Here is an 8,597-nt window from a genome sequence, read left to right on the forward strand (position 1 = left end):
TGTGGTACTCATCCATCACCTTGGCCTGAAGGAGAGCCAACCAATGGCCTGACTGGCCACACCAGTGCTCTGTGAGGGAGAGGTAGGCCTGATCTCCACCCTGACTGCTCTAGATGTCTGAGATGAAGTGTATGGGGCCATGAGTGCCATGAGCTGCCTGAACTGAGGAGAAGGACTGGCTATCAATAGCAAGTTTCTCCCCAGTGCTCTGAGTGATCTTACTCTCGCATGCAACACACCTTGCTTTCTGTCCACCTTTCCCCCACTGTTCCAGGGTGGCCTGCCTCTGCTTTGGTGGGACGGGGGCTTTGGAGTGAAAGGGGGACCTCCTTTTGGGCATGCTCCTGCTTGTGCCAGGTTGAGGAGCAAGGGCAAGCAGGTAGTGCCTGTGGAGATGTGCCAGCTTCCCTGTGGTGCTCATGTGTTTTGTTCCTTTGCCCCAGCCGGTTTTGTCTTGCCAGCGCAGGCAGATAGTGTATGTGGGATCATCCGCCAGCTCAAAATGATCCCAGACCACACTACCCCCTTACTTCTGGGGTGCAGGTACATGTGTAGATGCTGCAATTTCACCCTCCTCAGTAGAAAGAGGCATAGCAACAGGATGAGAGAACACAGCTGAGCCGCTTGCCTCCAGAACCTCTACCTCATTCTTCTCTGAAGTGCCTTCTGGGGAAGGAGACCTGGGTCTAAGGGAAACCTGAGGGCTGTGAAGCCCAAACTCACCTAATACTTCCTCCTTCCCCAGAATTTCCTTTGCTGGGGCACTCAGATCCAGATCCAGCTCTTCCTCTGGCACTGGAAGTCTTAGCATGGGAAGTGAAATGGAGATGGAGGAGACTGTCATGCTGGTTCTGGTGCTGATGGTTGTTGTCATGGTGGTGGTACAGGGAGTTATGGCTGGTGCTTTTGGAGGGGATGTAATCTCAGGCACAGGCAGTGGCACTGGCACTGCTCTCCTCTCTTTGCTGCTTCTAGAAGACTCATCCCTTCTAGTTGTATGAAGGAGGCTGCGTCTCAGTTTGGGTGGGGGGCGGGATTACACCTCTCCCTCTACCCTCTCCTTTACCCCTCCCTGAAGACTTGTCAGCTGCCTCTCCACCATGCTTCATGGTGTGTTTCACAGTGTCTTGTTTTTATACAAATATATAAATGTATCTGCATTCCTATATAAATTCTTTAAGGTGTGTAGTCTATGCTGCAATGTATAAACGTATAGAAATAAAAAAATGTTATCTCCCTTCCTATATAAATTAAATTGTATAGTGTGATCCTATCCTATAATTATAAAATTGAAAATAATAAATCAATGAATTAGTAATAAAATAAAAGGGTCTAGAAGAAAGCAAAAGGTATGCTGGAAAATCACTTGCTAGACTAGGCTAGCAAATAGGAAATCATTCAAATTAATGCTAGTAGTAGACTTTGCTGTCTAACACTTCTGAGCTGTTGGAAGACACGGCTCAGTAACTATCAGACCCCAGAAAACAGGGCAGTTCAAACAGTGCTGTCTTTTATGCTGTTTTTGCATTCCTCCCCCAGAGCACTGGGGTTGGAAGGGACCCCAGGTAAGGATCAAAGTCAGTGGCCAGCTACACAGTCAATATGAGACCAGTCCTTCCCCCCTCTTCCCCACCCTTCCCCCACCCTCTCCTTACTTTCTATTTCCTTGCAGGCAAGCCCAGCTTGAGCTTTGAAACTTGAAATGTTTCAAAACTTTCAAAACGTTTTGACTGCCCTCATTTCGTGTTGAGGCTTTTTTGAAGCCCTTCATTTAATTTCAATTTTGCTGTTTCAATCTCAAAATGAGTCAAAACAGCATTGAAATGAAACAGCTGGTGAAATTTGCACAGCCCTAGAGCATAACACTAAGTTTCAGAGAGATCTAGACAAATTGGAGGATTTGATCAAAAGTAATCTCATGAGGTTAAATAAGGACAAATGCAAAGTCCTGCACGTAGGACAGAACAATCCCACACATTGGTACAATCTGGGGACCAAATGGCTAAATAGCAGATCTGCAGAAAAGGACTTGGGGGTTATGGTAGACAGTAAGCTGACTATAAATCAACAGTGTGCCCTTGTTGTGAAGAAGGCTAACAGCATACTGGCCTACATTAGAAGGAGTGTTGTCAGAAGGTCAAGGGAAGTGATTACTCCCCTCTATTCTGCATTGGTGAGGTCACATCTGGAGTTCTTCATCAAGTTTTGGGTCCCCTACTACAGAAAGGATATGGAGAATTTGAAAAGAGTCCAGTATGCTACCAGATTTACCCATTCCTTTGGGGTATGTTCATTTATTAGAGTTACATTTCTGGGGTCTCTGTAATTCTATCAATGTGCTGCTTGTGTCACTTGTGTTTCTACATGGAGCTTTAGCTCTCCCTTCTGCACGTCCTCACCCCAATGGAGCTACCTTGCAGGGTTTAGTTTCAATGGGGCTGGGTTCCTCCAGCTACTGAATCAATCAAACACTTACACATATACAGGTTAACAGAGCACATCTGAGTCAGGCTGGGTTACTCAGCATTTCCAGGCTGATAACCACATGTGCCCCAACTTCAGCACAGGAATAGAGTATGTCTCATCTGGCTGGATCAGCCAGCATTCACAGGCTGACTCTGTCATATGCCACAGCTCAGCACAATAGAATAATCAATAAAAAACAGTCAAACACATGCACACAGGTTAATAGGGTACCTCTGAGTGGACAGGGTTCGATCAACACTTTCAGCTGAAACCCTCATGGGCCTCAGCTCAGCACACCCCTTATTTCAGCAAGACAATAATAAATGCAGTTAGGCACACATATACACACACTAACAAGGTACGTCTGAGCAGGCTGGGTCTGATAATCACTTTTAGCTGATACCCTTACACACGTCAAAACTCAGCATGCCCCAATCTCTTGTCATAAGTGCCTTAGTAGTAACTTCCTTGATGAGCAGACCCCACAGGATCTTTGGGCTTTACAGGGAACTTGTGCTTAGGTAAAAGAAGCATTGCTACAGAGTAGGTGGGGAGGTAGAGGAGAAGGAAGAGTAAATGAGGTTCAGAGGGAGAGAAAGTATAGCAGCCAGTTTGACTATAAAAATTATTTTATTGCCAGGTACGTGAAACTTATGATGATACTAGTAGTAATAGCCATACAAGGAAAAGCAAACAAAACAGTTACATTATTACACAGTTCCAAGTAGGTATTTGGGGAAGTCTAGCTGAAGTTTGATCAGCAAAAGTCAGGTTTAGAAAGCTGTGCCTGAAGTAAGAGAGAGAAGGAGAGAGAAAGATTGAACCAAGTCTGAGGTTTAGAAAGTGGGCTTAAACAAAAGAGGGATAGAGAAAAAGAGAGAGAGTTGAGGTCTCATCACTCCAAGGTTCTCAGGTGTTTGTTGATGGGCAGAGCCCCAGCACACTCACTGAAGGTATTCCATGCAGAAAAGGAGTGGAACTGGTGCAGCTTTTGGATCCAAACACCAGGACACAGACTGAAGCTGAGGCAGGGGTTTTTGTAGGGGCTTAAGGGAGAACACTAGGTTTGTTTATGAGTAAACAATGGCTCATATGCTGGATAATAGGAACTGATCACCCCTGGCTATGGGTGGCATTACTCTGAGACAGTTCATAATGCAACAGGCAGATTCAGTGTTGTGGGTACCAATAAAGGAGTCATTACTAGGATTGGTTTGATGAATGCTGAACTGGGTGTGTGTAGACAAAGGATTGATTAGCATTTGGAGCAGGGATCCCCCATCATGCAGTGCTCCCCTGCTTCTCTGGTCCCAGAATTCAGTGTGGTCCTTGCCTTAGAATCTCTGTTCTCCATCCTGATGCTAATGAAGGTGCTTTCCTGTCCCATCTCCCATGTAAATGAGGCCAGGGGAATTGCTTCACTCCTGTCATCCTTATTTGGAGGGGTTTAGGTGTACTTCCCACTGCATCTTCATTGTCATTTGTAAGTCCTTCCTCTAATCAGTTCTGCCATAGTTCCTGTTCAGGCAGAGGTGGGGGATGAGTCCATTGTGAGTCAGGCAGGCTGCATACCATGTTAGCCTTCTTCACAACAAGGGCACACTGTTCACTTATAGTCAGCTTACTGTCTACCAAGAACACAGAGCTGAGAGGTAATAAGCGTAGGGCAATGAAAATGGTCAGAGGGCTCAGGAATGTGATTTATAATCCAGGATCCTGGTTTTCTCTGTTTAAAATCACAAATTCTCTGATTAAAATCTCCAAAGTCTGCATATTTCCATGATTAAAATGTAACACCACTATATACATAAGTATCAGTTGAATAAAATGTTTTATTGATATGTTTATAATTTTAAAGCAAGTAGAAGCCTACCAGTGCTTCAATCATTATAATAAAGTAAGTTATAAATACTTTGGGTTTCTGCCCAGCCTGGTCAGTGTGTGGGGTTTGAGGCCTGGGACCAGAATGCACAGCTGCAGGCTCCAGTGGGGCATGGGACGGAGACGCAGCCAATTCATTGGGGGCAGGGGGGCCTGGCTCCCTGCTGTTGCATGCACTCCCAGGAGGGTATGGGGGGGCATGTGCCCCAAAGATTTATGTGTGGAGTGGAGGCAGGCTGCCTGATGCAGGCTCAGGGATCCCTGCCCCGCTGTCCTCCCCCTGAGGCCTCTGTGGCCCAGCAGCAGCATGGCAGGGCAGAGCAGGATGGGAACAGAAAGCTTAATGCTGCTGCCTCTGGGAGCCCCATGTTGCTATGGTGAGGCACCCCCTGATTGCCTGGCAATGTAGGGCTTGCAGCAGTGGTGCCTGGCCCAATATGCTCTGCTATGCTGGGTCCCACCTGATGGACTATGGAGGTCCTAGGGGGAGGGCAGCAGGGCAGGGAGCCCTTAGCCACAGCTCACACCCACTCCACACACAAATCTGAGGGACACATGCCTCCCCTCATGCCTTACCCCAGGAGTCCATGCAGCAGGAGGGAGCCACACCCCATATCCAAGCCCGTAGTAGGCAGCTCGCATTCACCCCATGATGGGCTCTGCTCTGGCTGTGCTACCTCTGGGGGAGGGGGAGCCAGGCTCCTTGCTTCACTCCACCAGAGCAGCTGCCACATCCCACAGGCAGCAGCCAGGACTCACATATTTCTGTGGAGGGAGGGGGCTGCAGATCCAGATCCCTAGCCCTGCAGCCCTGACAGTTGGTGGCCCCCTCCAGCAGGGGGCTGCGGGTGGAGAGTGAGGAGCACCAGCTGGGCCAGGGGACTATGGTTTGGAAGTGAGGGGCACCAGCAGGGCCAGGGGGCTGTGGATCCAAAGTGAGGGGCAATGGCATGGTCAGGGCACCAGCATATCAGGGCTGCTTAGCACCACAAAACAGTGCAGGAGGGCAGATTCAGCTGGACCCACATCCTGGTGAGTGAAGGGTGTAGTGGGAGCTCTGATTTTCCTTGATAAAAACCCCAAATCAAACACCAAATATAATTTATTTGACTCTTCTTGGCTGTCACATTTGGCAAAACCATATCCTAAATATAAGGTTATATAACAAATAAGGTTATATGACATATGAAAGGAAATAAGGTATATGCATATTTTGAAAAAAAAAACTTGTAAGCATCTTCCTTGTATAGAATTGCTAATTCTTCAGAACTCAAGTGTTCAGTACCAGTAATACCACCTCCTAATAGCTTCCATTTTTGAACATTTATGAGTAAAGGATAGGATCAATAAATTTGACAAAATGTAGGGGAAAAGTAATTATTTCTTCAAGGGGAGAACTTCAGGGCTCCTGAAATGTGATTTCATTTTTTCTCTATAACTTTTCTTTAAAAAAAATTCTTTAATCTATTTCTTTGCTTCAGGATTTTCCTACAGCTATTTATTGATTTCAGTACTAACTTGCATTACTTTCACAAGATGGCTGGCACTTCCTTTTCATGCCTGGCACTTCCTTTTGATACAACCACTGCCCTCTCTCTCTCTCCCTCTCTCTTTTTTTCTTGCCTAACACAAGCTAACTGCACTTAAAAACTACTTCTTTTGTAACACAGGTGTTCAGGACCAACATTCAGACTGGCAAACCAGTAATTAGGAACAGGTCACCTGAATAATGCTCTCCAAGCTCTATCTGGCTCTTCCTCCTATTTATAAAATGCAGAAAACCAAGAACAGGTTAATAGTGGAAACAGAAGATAGACTGTATAAACTCATACAAACTTAAGATGCAGACAGAAGTGACAACTTTTGCCTGATCTGGCCTCTGAAAGTTGTCTACAGCTGTGACCAAACAAAAGTGCACAACTGCAGAGTGCTTTAAAGGGGCCCAATCTCATCATAGTCTGGCCCCTCATTAAGTGAGGGTTCAGGTGAAGGCATTCCAAAGCAGAGCACCTTCATTAACTTCTGTCTGTATGCGGTGGGAGCAGGGCTTGACTCACATAGCCTAGCCTGGCTCCCAGTGCTGTTTTCAGAATGGAAGAGATTAAAGGAGCAGAGGAAACTCATTCCAGGATGTTTTCAGCCCACACTGGAGGGTGGGATGGGTGGATTGGAGCTCCAATCCACCCCACTCCAGCACAGCTGGGGAAACTCCAGAACAGACCTCCCTCCCCTTCCTTCTCTCCCTTCCATTCTGAGATAGAATGGGAAGTGGAGGGGGAAGGGGAGCGCAGAGCTAGGCAAAGAGGTTGCAGAGATTCAGCCTCTCTCCCTGGATTGGATCCAAATTAAAAATTTTTCTCCCATGTGAGGATTGATCTCACTCATAGCACTATCTGTGAGTGCCATGAGTTAGACCCACAAGCTACACTTCTGTATGGGCCTTTAGGTTAAATACAGTCAAAAAGTCCCAGGCTGAATCAATTCCGTTTTTGCAGATTTCTGTAAACTGCATAGATTGAACCGATAATAAAGTGAACTGATGTTCACTTTTGAAACCTGAAAGGCAGCCAGACACCTGCAGTGACCCATATCAGTATCTGGGGTGCACTAGAGCACACCTACTAGCCTGCTGGCCACTTCTGAAGGCACCCTAATGCAGGCTGAATTGTCAAATGCTCATTCTTGATTGGCTACCCAGCAAACACCCCACAACCACTTGCTATCCTCTCCGGGGGAGAACAATTCCTCCAGCCCAGGGTTACCTGGATCCCCTGGCCTCAGAGGAAGTTCCCTGCCTATAGCAGGGTCCCCTGAACCTTTCCCTGGTGCAGAAAGGGGATTTCCTCTTCTCACCTCTCAATATGGTCCCGCATGACTTGGTCCCATGTCAGGTTGACAGGCAGAGGCCAGGTAACAGAGGCTTTACTGCCTCAGCTCTGTGAAAGCAGGTGGGTGGGGCCAGCCCTAATCTGCACTGAACTTCTGTTCTGTTACAGGTTTAAACTGGTTTCTGATCACAAATCAGTTTATGTGTAGCTTCTGTCCCTAGCCTTAGTGTCCTTCCTAGAGGGAGGAAACTCTAGTTCAACCCTGCTGCCAAATTGTTAAACAATCCCAGACAAATGTTCATCCTACCTCTTCTTGAAAACCTCCAATGAATGAGATTCCACAGATTCCCTTGTTTCATCATCCTACTGCTCTTGTGGTTAGCAGGTTTTTCCAGTGATTTCATTTAAGCTGTAGAAGTAAAGCTGGACAGGAGAAAATCAAAAGGTAAAAGAACAGGTGTTTAAAGGGAAGGGAACCAATCATCTAAATTATATGATCTGAAGCAGCCGAGTGATTCTTCTGTGAATGAACCTCAAGTGTTCTATTAATCTGCTGATAGTCCTAAAGAAACAGAAAAGTAATGGATCAAAACAAAAACTAAAAAGACTCAAAAGAATCTCTTCCACAGGGAAATATCATTTCTGCACAGAATAAAAATTACTTTAGTTATTTTTAATTATATGAATATGTAGCTTAATAATAAGAAAAACCCTGTGAAACATATATATATGCTAGGGCTGTGCGAAATTTTGCTGGCTGTTTTGTTTCAATGCTGTTTTGACTAGTTTGGAGCTCGAAACAGCAAAATTGAAATCAGAGAATCATAGAATCATAGAAGTAGGGTTGGAAGGGACCTTGTAGATCTTCAAGTCCGACCCCCTGCCTGGGCAGGAGAAAAAACTGGGCTCAACTGATTCCAGCCAGGTAGGCATCAAGCCTCCTCTTAAAGACCCCCAGGGTAGGAGCCAGCACCACTTCCCTTGGAAGTTGGTTCCAGCTCCTAGCCGCCCTAACTGTGAAGTAATTCTTATGGACGTCTAATCTAAATCTACTCTCCAACAACTTGTGGCCATTATTCCTTGTTATGCCAGGGGGTGCTGGGGAAACAAGGTCTCTCCCAAACCCTTCTGATCCCACCTAGTGAGTTTATAGACTGTCACCAGGTCCCCCCTCAGCCTTCTCTTGTGAAGGCTGAACAGGTTCAGGTCCCACAGTCTCTCATTGTAAGGTCTGCCTTGTTGTCTCCAAATCATGTGGGTGGCCCTCGTCTGGACCCTCTCAGTGTTGTCCGCATCCCTCCTGAAGTGGGGTGCACAGAACTGGACACAGTACTCCAGCTGTGGCCTGACCAGTGCTGCATAGAGGGGGAGTATCACCTCCTTGGACCTGCTTGAGATGCATCTGTGGATGCATGACAAGGT

General features: G+C 46.4%; 1 long non-coding RNA gene across 1 annotated transcript in view; it reads right to left on the bottom strand.

The window, feature by feature from the left end:
- Nucleotides 1-558: 558 nt before the first annotated feature.
- LOC109299829 overlaps nucleotides 559-8,597 on the bottom strand; it is a 14,315-nt gene continuing 6,276 nt past the window's right edge. Inside the window, exons 2-3 of the long non-coding RNA XR_002098011.1 lie at nucleotides 4,903-4,906; nucleotides 559-571 (exon numbers count right to left, since the gene is read on the bottom strand). This is a non-coding gene — a long non-coding RNA (uncharacterized LOC109299829). The remainder of the gene's footprint in view (nucleotides 572-4,902; nucleotides 4,907-8,597) is intronic.

The sequence above is a fragment of the Gavialis gangeticus genome, unplaced genomic scaffold, assembly GCF_001723915.1.
Source record: "Gavialis gangeticus isolate Ggan-Ray unplaced genomic scaffold, GavGan_comp1, whole genome shotgun sequence".
In the NCBI taxonomy this organism is placed as follows: Eukaryota; Metazoa; Chordata; order Crocodylia; family Gavialidae; genus Gavialis; species Gavialis gangeticus.